Here is a 23,362-nt window from a genome sequence, read left to right on the forward strand (position 1 = left end):
ATTACCACTCCTCAAACTATCAAGATAGAAGGACATATCAAGAAGAAAAAGGTAATAGTGTTTATTGATTCGAGCAATACCCATAATTTTATTCATTGTAAGATAGCCAAGGAATTCAATTGCTTCCTATATCTAGCACCAGAGTGTCAAGTGATGGTTGCAAGTGGAGGAACCACAAATTGCTCTGGAAAGTGCCACAATATCAAGCTATCCATGGGATAATATGTATTGAATAGCCCAATGCTTTCCATTCCAATGGGTGGTGTTGATGTTATACTAGGATTCCAGTGCCGAAAATCCTTGGGTACAATAGCTTTTAATTTTCAAGAACATTTCATGAAATTTTCTTCGAAAGGAAAGGAATTTGAATTAAGAGGTATCGTAGGGAAACCGGGAAAGATAATCAGATCTAATGTAATGACAAAGCTTCTAAAGAAAGAACAACGAGGCGTAATTACACAATTATGTTCGCTAGAGGTTCCCACATTGAAATCATCTATTTCTCCATATATCCAAAAAGTCTTGGACAATCATTCCAAGGTATTTGAGACTCCCAAAGGTCTCCCACCTATTCGTGATCATGATCATGCTATTCATTTGATTCCAGGAAGTGTTCCTCCAAACATCAGGCCTTATAGATATCCCTATGCCAAAAAGAGTGAAATTGAACATATGGTTGCAGAAGTGTTAGAGGTTGGTATAATTCAACATAGTCAAAGTTCTTTCTCTGCTCTAGTAGTATTGGTGCACAAGAAGGATGGATCATGGCGCATGTGTCAGGATTATAGGGAGCTCAACAATCTCACTATTAAAGATAAATTTCCCATTCCTGTGATTGATGAACTATGGGATGAATTGCATGGATCAATTTACTTCACCAAGTTGGATCTTCGTTCAGGATATCATCAAATCAAAATGAAGATTGAAGACATTCTAAAAACAACATTTAGAACTCATGAGGGTCATTATGAATTTTTGGTATTTCCTTTTGGCCTTACCAATGCACCTTGACAGGATCATGTTCAACACGTTGACAAGGTGCTCAACTATTGCAGAAGAAACAATTATATGCAAAAAGCTTCAAATGTTTCTTTCGAGTACAAGAGGTGGAATATTTTGGTCATATTATATCTCATGAAGGAGTTAAGGTAGACCCTAACAAAATTAATGCCATGAAGGAATGGAAAATCCCCACATCCATAAAGCATCTATGAGGATTTCTCGGGTTGACAGGGTATTATCACAAGTTTGCTAAGAATTATGGGAGAATAGCAGCACCTCTAACAACATTATTGAAGAAAGATGCATTTTTATGGACTCCAGAAGCAACGAAGGCCTTTGAACATCTTAAGGAGGCAATGTGCCAAGCACCAACCTTAGCTACGTTGGACTTCACAAAAAACTTTATTGTGGAATGTGATGCCTCAGGAAATGGAATCGGTGTTGTTTTAATGCAAGAAGCAAGACCCCTTGCTTTTGAAAGTTGTCCAATCAAAGGAAAGTATTTACACAAATCTATTTATGAGAAGGAAATGTTGGCAATACTACATGCACTTAAGAAATGGCGACCCTACCTAATGGGAAGACACTTCAAGGTAAAAACAAATCATGATTGTCTTAAATACTTTTTAGAACAAAGATTATCTTCAGACGAGCAGCAAAAATGGGTCACAAAGATGTTGAGTTATGACTTTGAAATCATCTACAAAAAAGGGAAGCAAAATGTGGTGGCAGATGCACTCTCAAGAAAGGATGAGGATGTGGAAGCATTGCTTTGTGCCATTTCTATTATCCAACCAGATTGAATAAACGAAGCAAGGGATGAATGGAAGAATGATGAAGAAGTGTTGGCACTCATTCAAAAGTTACAACAAGATCCCAGTACATCTGATACATTTAGCTGGAAAAATGATTCATTATGGTACAAAGATCGCTTATACCTATGTCAAAATTCCCAACTCAAACAAAATATTCTTATGGAATTGCACGCCTCTCCCTTAGGAGGGCACTCAGGATTTTTAAAGACTTACCACAGGGTTAAGAAGGAATTTTTTGGGATGGCCTTAAATATGATATTCAAAAGTTTGTGGCGGAATGTTTGGTTTGCCAACAAAATAAAGTTGAAACAATTAAGACCTCGGGTCTATTACAAACTTTATCCATTCCAAGTCAACGTTGGGAGGAGGTTTCAATGGATTTTATCACAAGTTTACCCAAATTCGAAGGAAAGAGTGTCATCATGGTGGTAGTTGACAGACTTACCAAGTATGCAAACTTTTGTGCATTATCTCATCCATTTAAATCCAATACAATTTATACTGCATCTCTAGAAACAATTCAAAAGCCACATGGAAACCCAAAGATTATTGTAAGCGACAGAGATCCCATTTTCACTGGAAATTTTTGGACAAAATTATTTTCTTGTCTTAGTACTCAGTTAGCTCATAGATCATATTATCATCCTCAATCTGATGGGAAAACTAAGATAGTAAACAAATGTTTGGAAGGATATCTTCATTGCTTTGTATCTGATAAACAAACACAATGGGTCAAATGGTTGCCTCTAGCTGAATGGTGGCATAACACTTCCTTCCATACTGCAGCAAAAATGATCCCATTTATGGCACTTTATGGATATCACCCACCATCCATCACATCATATTTAAGAGAAAATTCTAAGGTTCAAGTAGTGGAAGATCACATCGAGCATCAACAACAAGTTCTACAACTCTTAAAGGATAACCTAACTTTGGCACATAATAGAATGAAACAACAGGCAGATCAACATAGCAACGAAAGAAGTTTTGATGTAGGTGACTCGGTATTTCTACGGCTACAACCATATAAACAAATGTCCCTCAAGAAAGCTAAGAAGGATAATAAATTATCACCAAAGTATTATGGTTCGTACAAGGTGTTGCAAAAGATTAGTAATATGGCATACAAATTGGAGCTTCCTGCAGCGTCTCGAGTGCACCAGTTTTCCATGTTTCATGCTTAAATAAGGTCATTGGTGACAAGCTCCCAGTTCAAACAATATTGCCAGAACTTGACGAGGAAGGAAAAATCATATTGGAACTTGAAGCAGTCACAGAAACAAGAACTCGATAGCTACGAAATCGACCAATTTCGGAGTATCTCGTCAAGTGAAAGAACTTAGCCGCTAACGATTCCACACGGGAGGATGAGAATTTTATACAGAAGCATCCAGAACTACTCAAGCATTGAGGACAACACTTTTTTGAAGGAGAGGGGCATGTTAGGTCCCTATAATACTAGTGATTCCCCCATTACTATTTTCATTATTATTATTGTTGTGCCCCTATTGTCCCCATTGTGCCCCATAGAAGCCTGTTATTGTTATTGTTGTGCCCTTATATTATTATTGTTATGTCGGCTTTGATTATATGGTGACCCCTTAGACTCCTATATATAGAAAGGAGGTTTTGTCATTTGTATCATCCAATAAATTTTCATTTGTGTAATGTAAAGGAGGTTGACCCCTCGAAGAGGCTGATTTCTAAGGTGTTGATCTATCTTTTCTATCTTTTGTGACCTGGTTTCATAACATCCTCAGAGCTAAATTTAAGAGGTAGCAAGAGGAAATGGATGAAATCAAGCATATTCATAGTAGCTAGACTCAAGAAAACGACTAAGAAATTAGGTTTATTCTCAACATTTTATCAACTTATGGAATACGAGTTTCCAATAAAAAGAAGTATAGTAATAAATCAAGGGGGAAATGGCACAAATGATCCTATAGTCTGTATTTCCAAATTAGTCTTATATGGGTTCCTTCATCCCAATGGAATTTTTTTTTTTAAATCAAGATCAAAGAAATGATAGGCAAGAAATAAGGGCTCCAAAACAGACTAAAAGAGCATAGTACCTAGCGACTTTAATTTTACCTATTTAGTGATTAAAAAAAAATCGATGTTTTGTAAGGTTAAATTACTACAAGGGTTATACATAGAATCTACACAAGTAGTTTGTTTTCAGTAAGTCCTTTGCTTTCCAATATTTTTTTTTGTTTAAGGAAGTGTTGTTGGGAAAAGTATCCATTCGGAATGCCCCTATCCCACTCTAAGGTGTGATAGTGCCTTAGCAACAAACAAGGAAACTTATTTGAGTATTTCTTCTTTATGAAATGTAAATGAGGAGAAAGGATGTAACTAACCTGTGTCTTCCGCTAGTTTGTCGATCCAAATCACTCCTCTCTTCAGTAGCTCCCAGCTTCTTGTTCCTTCACTGGCCCAGCTTCACCGAATTCCTGCAAGATCACCAAAGAGAGAAACTACACAAAGATACAGATATACATTCATAAAAAGCTCAAGATCAGATTAAGCTAAACATGTAAGCATAGCAAAACATCATTGGTACATAGCATGTAGGAGAAACTCAAATAGTTTATTGACAGAATAAGAAAGTCCAAGAGGAGATACAACCAAGTGAGTTCCGATCCAACATCTACCTCCCAGCAAAGGAATCCCTTCCTCTCCTCCAACAAAGCATAAATCACCCAATGTACTAATCTCAATCTCAAACCAACAACAATTCTCTGCAAAGTACAAAATTCCAGCCTCCTGAACCTCTGGGTGAGAGATCCATATATAGATGTAAGCAGAGAGGATGAGTCAGCTTATGTTTTGACTTGTGGCTTCTCTCTGTCAGTTCTTGCTTCCACTTGGAGGTTGAGAGCCTCTTACTCATCACTAGTTGAATTCATTGAGGCAAGTGTCATTGGAGAAGATTCTGGAAGTTTCCATGGTCTTTCCACCTCGTTGAATGAGCTTGCCATTTGTCATTTCCCGCTCAGCGCCAGTGCTTCCACCTACGTTGCAGTGCACCTAGCCAGTGTAGCCTCTGCATTTCAACGCATGCAGCTAGTGGAGCCTCTGAATTGATCCTGAATTGACTGTTTCTGAGTGGTTTTTGATGGAGAACTTCTGGGAGAAGTTGTCATTGGTTGACCTTGTTCCTTTAGGAGCTGTAACAACATATTTAGGGACTTTGGATCCCTTGAATTATGGACATTTCATGCTTATAGCTGTAAGGCACAAAAATGTCTATAACAGTTGCCCCCTAAAGTATGAGGTCGTTTATTGGGTGAAATGCTTTATTAGGAGGATCTGAAGTTCTTCCAATGCTGGGAGGAGACCTGTAATAAGATACAATACAATACATTATTTTTCATACTGTTTTCATGATCTAGTTGAGGCGGGCATTCCCATGCTCAGCTTTATAAATTCATTTTTATGTACATAGGACAGACAATTGTCTGATGATAGACTGATGATCCTGCTAAAATCATCATCCTTTGGTAGGATGATTGTCTGTGCTGCAATGTTGTACATGTCAATGTCTTTATTTTTCCTGAATATATATCGCAGCCCGGATGGATGAAACTAGATCCGGGGTCTTCAAACTCGTTCGATCTTCACTCTAAGTACAAGTCGATCCATGTGAGAAATGTTCTGAATTCGAACATGGAAAGACATCGCTTGATTACCAGTCAATGATGTAAACCATTAACAAGCGCGAGAGGAATCACCGATAATGATAATGACCCTCAAGGTACTGCAGTACAATTCACGTGGTATGAATAAAGGACTTGGTGTCGAACACCACGCAAAATATTTCGGTCAAAGGTCATTGATGTATACCTGTCGTCGGAAGTGAGAAACTTGCCATTGAGGCATGCAAGCTTCAAAGTACTGAAGGGGTTGTTCCGAGATCAACTTCTTGGATAATGAGCTGATGTCGACAAGAAGCGATCCGTCAAAGGAGGGCCTTAATGTATCCCACATCAGTGACACAGAATGGAGCAAATGATTTTAATGGAGGTGAAAACGATCTGATGATATATGGTTCAGGGTGGCGATCATGAAAAGAATGAAGGATAATGTATGGTAGTGGATGGGACACGGTTGACTTCTCTGGATGACTTCTCTTGAACATATCGGCGACACTTGTGTCATGGATTGGTAGCATTTACCCCAAAGGTGGATGGTATGGCGAGACCATGGTGATGTGACCGGTGAATGAAACAACCCAACCCGACTCTGGCACGGAGTGGAAGTGTCATGTTCAAGAGTGACCTGCTACCAATAAAGTTCTTTGAGTTTCTTCCCAATTTTTCCCCAGTCATTGCTGACCAGTACCTCTTTATTTTTGTCAAGCTTGAGGAGGATAACATATGCTTGTTCTATAATTTTCCCTTCGGGCAAACCCATCGCTATGTTTTAACGAGCCTAGCGATAGTGAAACTCGTTCTCGTCTAAAGACAAGTTTGTCGCTATTTAATGTTTTTAACGAGTCTAACGACAAAGATAACTCGATCTTTTTCATTTTTAGAGAGTCTGAAAAGGTACGTAAATTCAACTCCGAAAGTCCTTTTTCGTCATCTAATCCCTTAAGTCCGAAAAAGTATAAAACAATACAGAAGGGATGAATTTTCGATAGTTTTAACGAGCCGAACAAAACAAGCGCTCGATCTTTTTGTGCAATAATCCCTCAGGTCCAAAAAGATTAAAATCTAAAGGAGGGATAGCACTTCCGGTCGCTTTAACGAGCTGGAAGGCCAAAACTCGGTAATCTTTTCATATTTTACGAGTCAGATGAAAAGAGGTTAAATAAGACTCGTCTTTTGAGGAACGAGTGATAAAACGGGTAGCAGCTGATTCCAGGTACGGGTTGGAATTTTCCAATCACGGTAGTGTCACAAGGATGGCTATTGAAATCACTCTTTGCAGCTGTTCCTCAAAATGGGTAAACAATCAAATGGAGGTGAATGATCGGCCAATGGAAAAGTGGAGGTGACGGTGCAAACACGACCAAGGCTTTAATGGCTGATAATGTTACATTCATGGTGGTTATTTACCGGAGGATAGTTCATTTTTTAACGAGCTTAAACGCGGAAAAACACTGCTCGGTCTTATGTTTATTGTTTAACGAGCATGAACTATGTGCTAAAACTGCTCGATTAATCCAGTCATATGATAAGAATGTCTCATGTAAGATGCCATTTTTTATGGAGCTTGCGCCTTACCAAAGCTATGCCCCGCATCCTTTCTTTATGCAAGTTAGGAAACGATTAACCCAAAAAACAGATAAATAACCGCTCTTTGCTTGCACTCCAAAAGGTTTGCATGCCCCCAGGTATAAAACAGAGTTTCAAGGTTACCCCTCAATTTGCAGATAAAACATTTGTTCTACCAGGAAAGGCCTACCTCTTTCAGGTTACCCAAAGATTGTTCTATTAATCTTTCAAACAAAACACTTCTTCGGCGATGTCTACCGAGATAGACAAAGGTGAGTGACAACGAGCGCCAAACACATAACTTTGACAAAAGAATCTTATTCTAGAATAACCCCTCTTCCAAGACGGACGGGGTACAGACTAGTCATATTCTCCCGTGGAAACCTACCCTATACCCAAAGTTTTCCTGCCGAAGCAGGCCAGGACGCATGCCCCCTGGGTTCCAGTCATATCCTTCTGAATCACTCGCGCTCATTGGGAGGACGGACCGTAGGTTGAGACATTTCTTGCGTGAAGAGACCATTTAGGGACGGTATATGACTATTTGCAATGCGTGATCCGGGAAATGAAAGCTGGTCCACGAGCTTGACCACTCTTCCTTCGTGCGGAAAACACATTACTCTAAAGAGTGAGGAGACGATGGCTCCCATGCAATATATATAGTCTCGTCCAAGGAGTAGGTTATAATCCAAGGGTCCTTGAACGACCATCACTTTCATTTGAACGGTCTTCCCTTTCAATGTGATAGGCACATTGGGGAGGATCCCTAAAGGTCGACTGGTTCCTTTATCAAAGCCTGTCAGATCTCTCATTTCAGGCAAAAGCACTGGCGAACCAAGCGCTTTCCAATCAATAGAGGAAAGGATACTCACAGATGCCCCCTCATCAATGATGGTGCCAGCCATGACCATTCTGTATATTTGGACGATAATTCTGAATGGTATGCTTGCTGGCAAACGGGGTCTGCCTAGTTGGTTCCAGTCGAAGGAGACAACTAGGTTGCTTGGTGGTGGGACCGAGTAGACGGCCGGGTATCGCTCTGACGAACTTCCTTCCTGCGATAAAGGAATGGGGGGATTGCCCCCGTGCTCGTCGGAGTCTGTGTTGATGAAGAGAATTTGGATGGTGTCATCTTTATCCTCTTCAGTGACTGTATCATTCGAAGACAAAACCTCTGAAGGCAAGACCGGGTCAACTGCCGCCTCGACCTTTTGACTTTCGTCGGGTATGGATTCAACTGGTTCATCTTCAATGACCGGCGCTTCAGCTGACCACTTGAGCGGGCCAGCTGGATTTTCAACTAACGAAGGACTCGGCAAGAGTTTTTTATATCCAGGAGGAAGTCGTAACGGTGAAACCGGACGATCATCCAAAACTCTTTTCGCTTCGTCTAAGAAGGGACAACGGTGGATGGCATGATTGCCTTCGCACAGTCTACAGGGGGATCTAGCTCTCCCTTTTTGTCCAAGGACTTCACTTTCGCTAGTTGACGGTATGCATTCAACATGGCTATCAGAGGTTGATGCCACCGGATTGTGCAAACGGGGAGACCAGTCCCTTAGTATCCGAGGGATGCAGGGACAATCTCTGTGGAAATGGTCTCCCTTGCATATGACACATGGCAATTTAGGCCTAGTCAGTGATGTGTGTGGATTTTTGTCAGACGACACTTGTTTGCCCCCAGTCGCTTTTTGCTCCTTCTTCTTCTTCTCTTTCTTCTTCTTTTCCTTCTTCTCCTTAGGAACTTGGTTTTTTGTTTTACCAGTTCCGTCAATCAAAGAGGAAGGAGGAGAGGAAGAATTAGAGGAAGTAGAAGGCTAGTGGGTAACTCTGGATTGGTCTAACTGTTGATTCGACTGTTCAGGAATAGTGGTGTTCTGAACGACATTGGTTGAGAAGAGCCAGACCGGCAAGCCAATTGTCAGTCCTGGAAGCGACAATGTGGCCATATGGGGCTCACCAACATCTCCCAAGAGGAGAAGGGACTAGGATTTCCACCAAGGGGAATTCCTTGGTTGGTGGGCTCCATTTTCTCAACCTAAAGATCAACGCAGGAAAAAGGGGTGATTGTTCCGTTTAAAATAAATTTTAACGATGCTTTAGACACAACTTGCTTTTTCAGTTTTAAAGAGTCGAGAAAAAGCAAAAGATTACTCTAGTCTCCTTCGATGTTTTAACGAGCCCGAAGTGACAAATGCTCGGATGGACTTTTTCCGTTATAGAGTCTGAAAAAGGCCAAAAGGAACTGCTCTGGAGTTCTAGGTAAAGGGTGTGCCAAACTTTTCGCAAAACCGCAGAATACTTTTTAAGGTACGGGCGGTCAATCTTCCCGAATGCTGTGTTCAGTGCATTGCGATCAGTAGGGTGGCCGACATGGCTTCCTAAGGATAAAGGTTTTATGCCTATAGGGGTCTCCCAATATATACTCGACGGTACGTGGGAGCACAATCCGTACTGGCGCTATCGTCTCTCAGGAGGAATCACCCAACCATCAGCGAGATCGACAGTCACCAGGTTTTACGACGCTGGAACACGTCACTAGCCTAGACCTCTATGTTGTGCGTTAAGTTACAAAGCGTTGTTAAGTTCATTCAATTTATTTTAGGTTGATCTTTCTTAGAAGTTTGCCTTTTTGGATCACCACGAGATGTATGATACAATTCCTAAATGCAGTCTAAAGATGATAAGCAAGCTTTTATATCTTTTCAACAATGAAAATCCTAGCTACAAGGGGAAAAGAAAGACACAATCTTTTCTAAAAGAGCATAGAGCACACTGTAAATGCACTTTTCCTAAATCAAAGCATGCAAACTATCAAAATGCAAATGCACATATGCATGTATTTGTTTTCACTTTCTTAATATTGATGCCTAAAAAGAAAGCTGTTGTACAAATTTGAATTCGATTTCAAGTGAAAACATAAACAAGTTTCTTTTTGAAAACAAAAAGACGATTACGACACTTTATGATTTTGAAGTAAACACTTGTTTCGACACTAGAAATGCATAAATTCAAACCAAAAGACAAAAGTAAAAGCGTAATCAACTGCGAACAGCAAAAAAACTCACTCCTAAGATCAAAACGACACTTACGACAGGTCTAGATCTAAGGGCGACAGTATGACTAGTTTACTTTTGTAATGGGAAACTGCAAATGATGTAACAAATACACAAAGAACAAATACAGTTTCTTTATACAACTGAGGCGGAATTGAGGCAAAGAAAAGGGGTTTCAGATAGGTACACTGACTGATAACAGGCTGCAAAAAACAGAGATAAAACTGAGCAAAAGGAAGCAGGGAACCACAGCTGCACAAGGCAAGGGCTGATCAACGCACCCTCAGCACAGAGAAACTGAACTTCAGCGCAGGTATCCTTCACGGGACCTGCGTTGAAATGCAGAACCTCTTCACAGAGTCTGCGCTGAAGCAGAAACGAGAATTGTCTCTGGGTTCTGGGTCACGGTTTGCAGTTTAATCTACAGTTTTTGGCCGGATAAAAGCTATCAATTAGGTACAATTAGGAGGATGATTTAAAGGAGGACTAAGATCTATCACAAAGGGTTGTTAGAGAACTTGTGGATCAGATGTTCAGATCATAAAAACAGGCCCAGTGAGTGGACTAGAGTAACAGATCTCTACTTTGCATTTGAAAATGGAAAATGCATTTCGATTCGGCACTCCTGAGTTTATGAGAAGAACAACAATAGAAACACAAATAAACTAACAAGATACGTTCCCCAGCGGAGTCGCCAATTTGTTGTTGGGAAAAGTATCCATTCGGAATGCCCCTATCCCACTCTAAGGTGTGATAGTGCCTTAGCAACAAACAAGGAAACTTATTTGAGTATTTCTTCTTTATGAAATGTAAATGAGGAGAAAGGATGTAACTAACCTGTGTCTTCCGCTAGTTTGTCAATCCAAATCACTCCTCTCTTCAGTAGCTCCCATCTTCTTGTTCCTTCACCGGCCCAGCTTCACCGAATTCCTGCAAGATCACCAGAGAGAGAAACTACACAAAGATACAGATATACATTCATAAAAAGCTCAAGATCAGATTAAGCTAAACATGTAAGCATAGCAAAACATCATTGGTACACAGCATGTAGGAGAAACTCAAATAGTTTATTGACAGAATAAGAAAGTCCAAGAGGAGATACAACCAAGTGAGTTTCGATCCAACATCTACCTCCCAGCAAAGGAATCCCTTCCTCTCCTCCAACAAAGCATAAATCACCCAATGTACTAATCTCAATCTCAAACCAACAGCAATTCTCTGCAAAGTACAAAATTCCAGCCTCCTGAACCTCTGGGTGAGAGATCCATATATAGATGTAAGCAGAGAGGATGAGTCAGCTTATGTTTTGACTTGTGGCTTCTCTCTGTCAGTTCTTGCTTCCACTTGGAGGTTGAGAGCCTCTTACTCATCACTAGTCGAATTCATTGAGGCAAGTGTCATTGGAGAAGATTCTGGAAGTTTCCATGGTCTTTCCACCTCGTTGAATGAGCTTGCCATTTGTCATTTCCCGCTCAGCGCACCCTGGTAGTGCTTCCACCTGCGTTGCAGTGCACCTAGCCAGTGTAGCCTCTGCATTTCAACGCAGGCAGCTAGTGGAGCTTCTGAATTGATCCTGAATTGACTGTTTCTGAGTGGTTTTTGATGGAGAACTTCTGGGAGAAGCTGTCATTGGTTGACCTTGTTCCTTTAGGAGTTGTAACAACATCTTTAGGGACTTTGGATCCCTTTAATTATGGACATTTCATGCTTATAGCTGTAAGGCACAAAAATGTCTATAACAGGAAGGAAAAAACTCTCAGAAAAAATTGTTACAAATATCGTCAACAACATATATAATTGTTGTTCTGTAGCATTTTAAAAATACAAATCATAATTGTTTTTGTTAAAACAGGATATAATTACCTTTGATATGTTGGACTTAAATCGCACCTCTGGGAATCAATCTTGTGTACTAATTGCCACCCTTGGAATAGGGGAATAACCGCCCACTCAAGGTAATGATAAGGGTTTGGAAGTTTATTAATGTTTGTGGGTTTGGCATAATCGAAAACCTCAACATGGTATTAGAGCCTTTGCCCAAGTTCGATTCCCATGAGTTACATCAAAGGGGGGTGTTGGACTATCACCCCTTTGGGAATCGATCTCGTGGAATACTTTCCACTATGGGAACATGGGACTAACCACCCACTCAAGGTAATGGTAAGGGTTTGGAAGTGTATTAATGCCTACGATTTTTAGTGTAATGGAAAACCTCAATGTGGTAGGGAATTAATTATTCTACATATTTGTTAGAGTGTAAAATTCATTTAAAAATAATAATTTATAGAATATGATGCATGCCTTACTTAGAATTAATCCCCTAACATAATAAATACCTACCCCCTAACATATTAAATATCGTGCAGTGATTTATATAATAAGTCTCACTGACCCATAGGCATAATTATTTGTCATGTTCACATGTCACCATGATCTAGCCTTCACTATATCCATGTTGCCATGATCTAATCTTCATTGTAAGACACTAAAGGAATTGTAGAGCCTATAACTACCAGTGGCGTACAGGGACAGATTGCATCATACAGTGGCATGGCAAGGAATGCGGTGTTTCTTGGTGGTGTGCAGCGACGCATGGTACGGCGCAGCGGGATCTTGGAGCGTTGCCTCCAAGGAGGCCTATGGATAGGGGCATTAGGTGTACCATTGGATGCAGCTCACCTAGGATCAATGATGGCATTGTTGAACATCTGGGGACACCATGTTTAGTGGAGATACGACTTCAAGGGGGTTATCAGAAGATCCGAGGTGGAGAGATGTTCATCCACAGGATTACTCTTGAGTATTTCAGCAAATTCTCGATCATACCCTTTGGGAAATACCCACCCATCATCCTCTAGTGTTGCTTACAGTCGCAGAGTTTTTGGTTATTACCCCTTGACACTCTCCATTCAGGCAGCAGGGCATGGGAGGCTCACCCTAGGCATTTAGATAAGACACCGCTTGTCATGGGCTGGGAGGAGACTCTCCAGTTGAGACACTTGGTAGGTGCACGAGCTGACAGATACATGCGTAGGGATGGTGTGGTTGATTGTCGAGGTAGCATATGTTCCACCCCTGGGCTCACACTTGGGGAGGTGACTGAGAGGAAGTTGCATGTTGCTTTTTCAACTGGACAACTCGAGGCATTGGGGGAGCATGAGGTGCAGGGGATGGTAGTCCTTGTCGGTAGGATGATGTCGAGGCTTCCAGCAGTACCCAAGCACATCATCAGGAGCTAGAATAACAGATCTTACTATGTGATTTGGCAAGCACAGAGCAGTTGGTTATTTGCGACACAGGTTCTTGATGCTCGGTGTCTACCTATTGGATACCTACAGGAGACATAGACGAGGCACAGGGGGGTCCCAATAGCTAGCAGCATGTCACAGTGACAGACAGAGAGGATTGGGGATTGTGGACCTCCAGTATGGTTATGGGATCCAGGGATCCAGTGGATTGGTGGCATACTCCACTCCTCAATGAGCATGGTCGGGATAACTGGCAGATTAATTCTTTCACAAGCGAACACATATGGGATCACCGAAGCCCTCACCATATGGAAAGGTAGATTGTTGCTCAGGATGGGGCTAGCCATGGAGTGATAGGCACTAGCACTATTGAGTCACTTTGGAAAGATTGGCCTAGCCTCAATCATTACATAGATTATGGCCGAGAGTTATGGGAGAGGAGGCTCTGGTATGAGCATGCTAGGCAATCAGTCATGAACAAAGTGTCACGTTGTCAACAGGATAGGTTCCTTTTGCGACGGGCAGGTGATTCTATCATAACAGGGCTAAGTAGATTAGCTACCCATGGAGGCGAGTTGGTTTCTACAGGGGAGGGTCATCCAGATCCTCCATTTGGTTTTATTGATTCATTGATGGTGTGGGGAACTTCACCTATGTGGGAGGGTGATCAACAAGAGGAGATAGAGGGAGGCCTGGGTAGACGATGGTTCAATCCCACCATGATTGGATTGCATCTTCAGGAGTTTATTCTTGTAGTGCACGAGATGGGTTATTCGGTAGGACAGCTTCATGAGGATTTGGACAGAGTTTTACATCGTCAGGATGCTCTACTTATTGGCAGTAGACAGAGGGGTTCTAACGCCCCTATCTGGAAGGATAGTGAGTGGAGCAAGGGGTGCTTCACACTGATCAGGTTGGCTTGGGATCCTGGTATCAAGGGACCCCTTCACTATAGGATAGTACAACAATCATGGACGATCCAATGGCATGTTTGGGACCCTAGTGAAGTTTGCAGAGACAATGGGGATCTACGGTCAGAGAGGGCGCTTGTTTAGGCACTACTTGAGGACAAGCAATTTTTGGTGCATTGGAGGAGCTTGCCAGATGAGGATGCTACTTGGGAGGGCGAGCACATACTTGGGCATCCAACATTGAAGTTGCTTAGGGACAAGCAACATTTGGGAGGGGAGGATTGTAATGTCCCTTCCCAAACTATTTTGGAACAAGATTAATTTCTACATTTTGGGGTCAATCTGGGAGGTGATTGGGCCCATTCAATTTTATTAGGAAGCTAGAAGTTATCTTGATGTGGTTAAGTTATACGTAGTGTCCACCCACACTAGGTGAATATGCATTCCCTAGTTCGATTTGCATGGAGGGGAAATCGATGGTTAAGTGAGGGACCCACGATGGAGGGAAAATGGAGGGAAAAGTTCTCCAAAAAATCTATATAAGGAAGGAAACTATCCTCATTTCATCATATTTGGCATATCGAATTTCTCTTTGGTTGCTCGAGCTACTTAGCCGAGTCACTTGTTGTTTAGCAATAGTTCTTCAATCAAAGATCTAACCCTTTCTTTGGGGGACTTCGAGTGCCACCCTAGGAATTTTTTTCTTCATTTCTTCAGGAGGAGGATCTCATTGTGATTTCCAGTGACTGCATTCATCTCTGGGTGGTGTGTATTACTAGAGAGCGCAGTGAAGAGGAGGTTGATTTTGCTTTTGGGGTTTTGTACTGGATTTTGGGTGAGAGATTTTCCAGAGAGGAGGCATCGAAGGATTGTTTGCATTTGGGAGAGTTTTGGAGGTGGAGGATTGTGATACCTTGCAAGGTGACTTTCACATTTCCTGGGTCAGTGTAAAGGCAGCACTGGGTGCTCATGTGGAGGGTAGAGTATCATTATTTGAGGCTAAACTTCACCATGGAGGTTAAGGGAAATATTTGGAGAGGTGATTGCTGTATTTTTTGGGAGCTTGGAGGAGGATTTCATTGGTGTTCCTTGCATGTCATATTCCTTGAGCAATTTGGAGGGCATAGGGCCTATTGGAGGCGGAATTTGGAAGGTCAAAATCTGGCTAAACCATTTCTGAGTTTTTCTAGGTTTTTTACAAGGATCCCAGATATAAAGTTTCAGAATTTTCTGAGCATCGAAAGTGGGGTTTTCAGCCATATCTTTGCAGCAACCAGTGTAGAAATATTGGGGATTGCACAGTGCCTTTGGGGATCGATTTTGGGAATTCCAAATCAGGCCAAACCTTTTTTGGGTTTTGGCCAAGGAGTTTGTAGCTGAAATTTCATAATTTTATGAGCACCAGAGGTGAGGTTTCTTGCAACACCTTTCTAGCTAGCAGTTGTTGTAGTTGGGAGACACCGCAGAGCTTTAGAGGAGCAGTTGATTTCTAGCATTTGGGATTACTGTCGACACTTGGGTTCTGTCTAGCTTTCCCTTGAGACAAGCCCAGGTGCTCTTTCCATACTATTGTACATTGCTCCATTACTAAATAAAATGGCTCAGTTGGTTCCCATTTTTGTTGTGTATTGAGTATTTGTTGATAGTTTAATTTTTTTGTGCAATAATCGAATTAGCTTTTGTGTATCACTGTTTGTTTAAGTTTGGAACATTATAGTGGTATCAGAGCATGATCTTGGCCCAGCTGTGGGAAAATAGCCAGAAGATCATGGAAGCTTTGGGTATGAGTGCACAGTGACAGGTGAAACCAGAGACATACCCATGGCTCAAGGGAAATCAAGTATGCAGAAATTCTGTGGTGGAATCTGTTGGGACGATAAGAGGTTGGCCCAATTAAGGAGGGTGATAGACGAGACCCATCCTCACCGTTACAACAGAGACACTATAGGTGAGCAAATCGTGGGGGTGCATCCATTTACATCATCTGGGGAAAGTCGACAGAATCAAGGCACTAGATCTCCTGAAAAGGAGCAAGCAGGACAAGGACAGTTAGAGGGTGAGACCAAGGTATGCTTTTGCTAGTGGAGACCTGGATTTAGATACCATGAGCCTAAGGAGGAGGTTGAGTATGATGCTGAGAGCCCACAGGATGGTGAGGAGCACATTGATCTACCTGGTGTGGCACAAGAGTCACCATTATTCGAGACCTCTTTGATAGCCCCAGTTGGCACCTTGGTGGAGAGGATAGAGCCTACACACATAGAGCCATCTGTTGAAGAGGTGCCACCCATGGTTGAGGTGTCGATAGTTGATGAGATGTCCAAAGTTATGACCAAGTCTGCAGGTGATAGATACCCACGGCAGATTCATTAGTTCCAGGCTGGCCTTCTAGCATTGAGAGAGAAGGCCACGATAGTACGAGAGGCCATTCTACAACAAAATGAGGAGCTGGAGGGCATGAGAGTGGTTTGTGCTGATTTAGTGGCCAAACGGACTCACGTTGGGGTACAGTTGGATTCCCTAATGGTACAACTAGAGTTCACTTTAGAGCATCAGAGCAGCCCTCTTCAGACATACATAGATGGGGCCTGTAGCGTTAGTAGTTTACCTCTGCACCTTGGAGAGAGAGAAGCAGAGCCACCTCGACATATTTTATGTGTTGACCAAGCTGATGAGGTGAGGCGACATGAGAAGTGGAGGGTGCAATATTTGCAGGATGGAGGGCTTGTCCTACTTATGAGAGTTTGTACATTGAATCCCTCTCTTGGGGTTGGATGGCGAGAGATTCTGAGTTGGTACCCAGTGGAGTGGGATATGGAGATGGTAGTGGACCCAAGTGGAGCTCACCAGGAGTTTCCAGGCACTGAGGATGTCGGAAGCCTCGACTCGCATTGGGATCCGAGAGGGACCACCTATCATTTCCCAGGTATATCGGTTGACTACAACCTGGATGGTATAGTTGACCTAGCAGTTGAGCACGCACATTCGCTAGGGGAGTTTGGGTCAGCACCAGTGGTCAACCAGCTCATGGGCAGACTCCTTGGGTTGTCTTGGTATGAAGGTTGTGCATGGGATCATAGGATGATCAACCTACTATGGCAAGATCTTGTCGGAGGAGGTGACATCGGTAGGCCACCAGACAATGCCTTGTATGGAGCTAGAGATTCCTCACACTTGAGTAGGGCACGAAGGACACAGAGGAGCAAAGAAGTGGTGGCATCACTACTAGTGCCTAAAGAGATTCACTTATGGGGCCCCAGAGGCAGGACTTAGAGGGGAGGTCCCCTCATCGGAGAGCATGGTGATGCGAGGGTGGAGGTGATGATACAGGTTGGATGCCGCTAATGCATAGGGACACAATTTTAGGAAATCTCATTCAGGGATGGGTAGGAGAATCTAACATAGAAAGGTGGTTTGAAAATGGGCATGGAGACACATGGGGGTGTACCATAGTATGTTGGACTGTGTTGTGGAGTGGGAGTGCCTCACATTGCATTGAGCACATGCGAGGAGTGACTGGTGCAGTCACAAAGGTGATACATAGGATGATATAGGATGGCATAGTCGTAGCTGGGGGTATCCAGTGGTGTACAGGGACAGGCTGCATCATACAGTGGCATGTCAAGGAATGCGGTGTTGCTTGGTGGTGTGCAGTGACGCATGGTGCGGCGCAGCGGGATCTTGGAGCATTGCCTCCAAGGAGGCCTATGGACAGGGGCATTAGGTGTACCATTGGATGCAGCTCACCTAGGATCGATGATGACATTGTTGAGCATTTGGGGACACCATGTTTAGTGGAGACACGACTTCGAGGGGGTTATCAGCAGATCTGAGGTGGAGAGAGGGTCATCCACAGGATTACTCTTGAGTATTCTGGCAGATTCTTGATCATACCCTTTGGGACATACCCACCCATCATCCTCCAGTGTTGCTTACAGTCGCAGAGTGTTTGGTTGTTACCCCTTGACACTCTCCATTCGGGCAGCAGGGCATGGGAGGCTCACCCTAGGCAGTTGGATGAGACATCGCGTGTCATGGGTTGGGAGGAGACTCTCCAGTTGAGACACTTGGTAGGTGCACGAGCTGACGGATACATGCATAGGGATGGCGTGGTTGATTGTCGAGGTAGCATATGTTTCACCCCTGGGCTCACACTTGGGGAGGTGACTGAGAGGAAGTTGCGTGTTGCTTTTTCAACTAGACTACTCGAGGCGTTGGGGGAGCATGAGGTGCAAGGGATGGTAGTCATTATCGGTAGGATGATACTGAGGCTTCTAGTAGTACCCGAGCACATCATCAGGAGCTGGAATAAAAGATCTTGCTATGTGATTTGGCAGGCGCAAAGCAGACGGTTATTTGCGACACGAGTTCTTGATGCTGGGTGTCTACCTATTGAGTTCCTATAGGAGACAAAAATGAGGCATAGGGGGTCCCAATAGCTAGCAGCGTGTCACAATGATATACAGAGAGGATTGGGGTTGTGGACCTCTAGTATGGTTATGGGATCCATGGATCTAGTGGATTGGTGGGATATTCCACTCCTCAGTGAGCATGGTCGGGATAACTGGCAGACCAATTCATTCACAAGTGGACACATGGGGGATCACCGAATCCCTCACCATAGGGAAAGGCAGATTGTTGCTCAGGATTGGGGCTAGCCATGGAGTGATAGGCGCTGGCACTATTGAGTCGCTTTGGCAAGATTGGCCTAGCCTCGATCATTGCATAGATTATGGTCGAGAGTTATGGGAGAGGAGGCTTTGGTATGAGCATGCTAGGCAATGAGTCATAGCCAGAGTGTCACGATGTTAGCAAGATAGGTTCCTTCTACGAAGGGTAGGGGATTCTGGCATAACAGGGTTGAGCAGTTCAACTACCCATAGAGGTGAGTTGGTTTCTACAAGGGAGGGTCATCCAGATCCTCCATTTGGTTTTATTGATTCATTGATGGTGTGGGGAACTTCACCGGTGTGGCAGGGTGATCGACAGGAGGAGATCAGGGGAGGCCCGGGTAGACGAGGGTTCAATCCCACCAAGATTGGATTGCATCTTCAGGAGTTTACTCTTGTAGTGCACGAGATGGGCTATTCGGTAGGGCAACTTCATGAGGATTTGGACGGAGTTTTACATTGTCAGGATGCTCTACTTATTGGCAGTAGACAAAGGGGTTCTAACGCCCCTATCTAGCAGGATAGTAAGTGGAGCAAGGGGTGCTTCACACTGATTAGGTTGGCTTGGGATACTGGTATCGAGGGACCCCTTCACTATAGGATAGTACAATAGTCAGGGACAATCCAATGGCATGTTTGGGACCCTGGTGAAGTTTGTAGAGACAGTGGGGATCTACGGTCAGAGAGGGCGCTTGTTGAGGCACTGCTTGAGGACAAGCAATTTTTGGTGCATTGGAGGAGCTTGCCGAATGAGGATGCTACTTGGGAGGGCGAGCACATACTTGGGCATCCAGCACTGAAGTTGCTTGGGAACAAGCAACATTTGGGAGGGGAGGATTGTCATGTCCCTTCCTAAACTATTTTTTAATGGGATTAATTTCTACATTTTGGGGTCAATTTTGGAGGTGATGGGACCCATTCAATTTTATTAGGAGGCTAGAAGTTATCTTGATGTGGTTAAGTTGTACGTGGGGACCACCCACACTAGGAGAATACACATTCCCTAGTTTAATTTGCATGGAGGGAAAATCGATGGTTAAGTGAGGGACCCATGATGGAGGGAAAATGGAGGGAAATTTTCTCCACAAATTCTATATAAGGAAGGCAAATCTCCTCATTTCATCGTATTTGGCATATCAAATTTCTCTTTGGTTGCTCGAGTTGCTTAGCCGAGTCACTTGTTGTTTAGCAAAAGTTCTTCAAGTGAAGAGCTCACCCTTTCTTCGAGGGACTTCGAGTGCCACCCTAGGAAGGTTTTTATTCATTTCTTCAGGAGGAGGATCTCATTGTGATTTCCAGTGATTGCATTCATCTCTAGGTGGTGTGTATTACTGGAGGGCGCAATGAAGAGGAGGTTGATTTTGCTTGTGGTGTCTTGCAGTGGATTTTGGGTGAGAGATTTTCCGGAGAGGAGGCATCGGAGGATTGTTGGCATTTGGGAGAGTTTTGGAGGTGGAGGAGTGTGCTACCTTGCAGGGTGACTTTCGCACTTCCTGGGCCAGCGCAGAGGCAGCACTGGGTGCTCACGTGGAGGGTAGAGTATCAATATTTGAGGTTGAACTTCACCGTGGAGGTTAAGGGAAATATTTGGAGAGGTGATTTCTGCATTTTTGGAGCTTGGAGGAGGATTTTGTTGGTGTTCCTTGCAGGCCGTATTCCTTAAGTAGTTTGGATGGGCGTAGGGCCTATTGGAGACCGAATTTGGAAGGTCAAAATCCGACCAAACCATTTCTAAGTTTTTCTGGGTTTTTGACAAGGATCCCAGATATAAAGTTTTAGAATTTTTTGAGCATTGGAAGTGGGGTTTTCAACCGTATCTTTGTAGTGGCCAATGTAGAATTGATAGGGATTGCACAGTGCCTTTGGGGGTCGATTTTGGGAATTCCAAATCGGGCCAAACCATTTCTAGTTTTTTTTGGGTTTTGGCCAAGGAGTTTGTGGCTGAAATTTCAGAATTTTGTGAGCACCAGAGGCGGGGTTTCTTGCAACACCTTTCTAGCCAGCAGTTGTCGTAGCTAGGAGACAGCGCAGAGCTTTAGAGGAGCAGTTTCTTTCTAGCATTTGGGATTACTGTCGACACCTAGGTTCTATCTAGCTTGCCCTTGAGGCAAGCCCAGGTGCTCTTTCCATACTATTGTACATTGCTCCATTAATAAATAAAATGGCTTAGTTGGTTCCCATTTTAGTTGTGCATTGAGTATTTGTTGATAGTTTAATTTTTTTGTGCAATAATCAAATTAGATTTTGTGTATCACTGTTTGTTTAAGTTTGGAACATTACACAAGAGGGAATAGGATGTTGATTGATCCCATTAGGAGGCTCATTGATCAGATGTGACAAAACTGCCTAAAATCAAAATGTTCATGAACATGGCCTTATCATTATATATATAAACTAAAGAAAAAATTATGTAACCCTTTGATATGATTTTAAGTGTGCTTATAAGGATATGCTACCTCACAACAAGGCAGGTTGTCAAGCATTGGGAAAGCTAGAATTGAAGCCCGAGCAAAAATGAAAGTTAGGACTTGAAAAAGAGCCAAAAGCGGTTATAGAGAAGGCCGTAACCCTGTAAGCCTTGTAGATTGTTCAATTGAAAACACGGGCAATGACTTTACTAGTTCTTTATATTCAATAGGTAAATTTTACATATCTTGTTAATAATCAATTAAAAGATGGAATATTCCTCTCCTTATGATCATGACTGACCATTACCATCATTTCCTTTAATTTGTTGAGGTCTTTCACTTGTAGTTAACTCGAGAGAATAATGTAGGTAGAGTTGCTCCCTCCATCATGACAAAATGTCCAAGTATAATGAATCATTCTCATCCCCCTTCGTTGTTATGTAACCTGTAATGAAGTCAAAATATAAGCAAAATACAAATTCATTGGGGGTGGTCTTGAAATTCTTGTATAATACAATTGCTCATCTCCTTAAAAAAACATGTTGTTGGATCTCTCATGTATGATTGACGATTGCTTCTTCCCTTTATACATAATCTATGCTAATGAAACACACATAAATAACCAAATATCCTACTACTAGACATTATTTATATGTTAATGGGTCACGATTCTCTAACAATTTCAAATTAATTAAAAAAAACTTTCAATTCATTCTCAATTTTATTACTTTGGTTTATTTGCATATACAAAAGTTATATATCATTTGCTTTTATAACCAAACCCTGGATTTAAATACAATAATTATCCATATAATTCTTGAAATCGAAGCACTCAATAATTAGAAATAATAGAGCACCTCCAAGGAGAGGCCTATGAGTTATATCATAGGCCATTCATCAAGGAGCGAAAGCACAGACTGAAGATGTAGATCAATTGTCTTTTTTCTTGTTATTATATTGATACTATTGATATTTAACATTTTCAGCAACTAAACTCTCAAAGGAGCTACTTACAGAACCCAATATTATATATTTCTATAAACACTCTAGAAGACGACTTCTCAGACATCACTTTTCAGCATTGTTTCAGATGATTTCACTGTTTTTTACAAATCAAATTTCCAACCAATAACACTATTACCAACTCTTTTTCAAAAATTTATAAATCATCAAACAAATGCAAAATATAATTTTATTTTCTAACAATAATAAAATTATTTTTTTTATTCCAAAGAAAAATAATAATAACAATCCACTATCCCTTTTTTTAATTTTATTTTCTAACAATAATAAAATTATTTTTTTTATTCCAAAGAAAAATAATAATAACAATCCACTATCCCTTTTTTTAATTTCAAAAACATGAAAAACTCTTTTAATGCAACCTCGTTATAACATTATTAAAATAATTCACCTAAAAACTTAGGAACAAAAAACAACACTCATAAAAATACGCTCTTCAAATCATTTATCCCTTAAATATTATTCTCTATCCTACGTTCTAACATACAATTTGAACTCCTACAATGACGACACATGAATATGGAATCTCTCTCAAACACCATATTTGTCCTTGGAATGTTCTAGTTTAGTAATTCAGGGTAATCACCATATTTGTCCTTGGAATGTTCTAGTTTAGTAATTCAGGATAATCATGATCATCACTATGTACTGGAGTTTGTAGATCAAGTGTGCATTCATGCTAAGGCTGAAAACAACAAGCTATCCACGTTAAAGATATGAATTCAATTCCTCGGTGTGGGTGAGTGGTGCCTGTTCCCATACATAGCTTTATTGTCCATGCAAACTAATCTAACATTGGTATGCATATTATAACCATATGCATGCGAGATTGTGTCTCACTTACCTCATTCCTTTAAAAAAAATATTGCGTCTCACCAACCTCATTCCTTCAATTAAAATTATTAATACTAAATGATAAGCTATTTAAAAGGGTAATAGCACATGCCTATTTGAAACTATAATATAGTTTAGTTTTATTATTAATACAAAAGGATAGTCAATTCAAA

Source organism: Pinus tabuliformis, chromosome 7 (assembly GCF_031772625.1).
Source record: "Pinus tabuliformis cultivar Carrire ecotype Pingquan chromosome 7, CPIR1, whole genome shotgun sequence".
Taxonomy (NCBI): Eukaryota; Viridiplantae; Streptophyta; class Pinopsida; order Pinales; family Pinaceae; genus Pinus; species Pinus tabuliformis.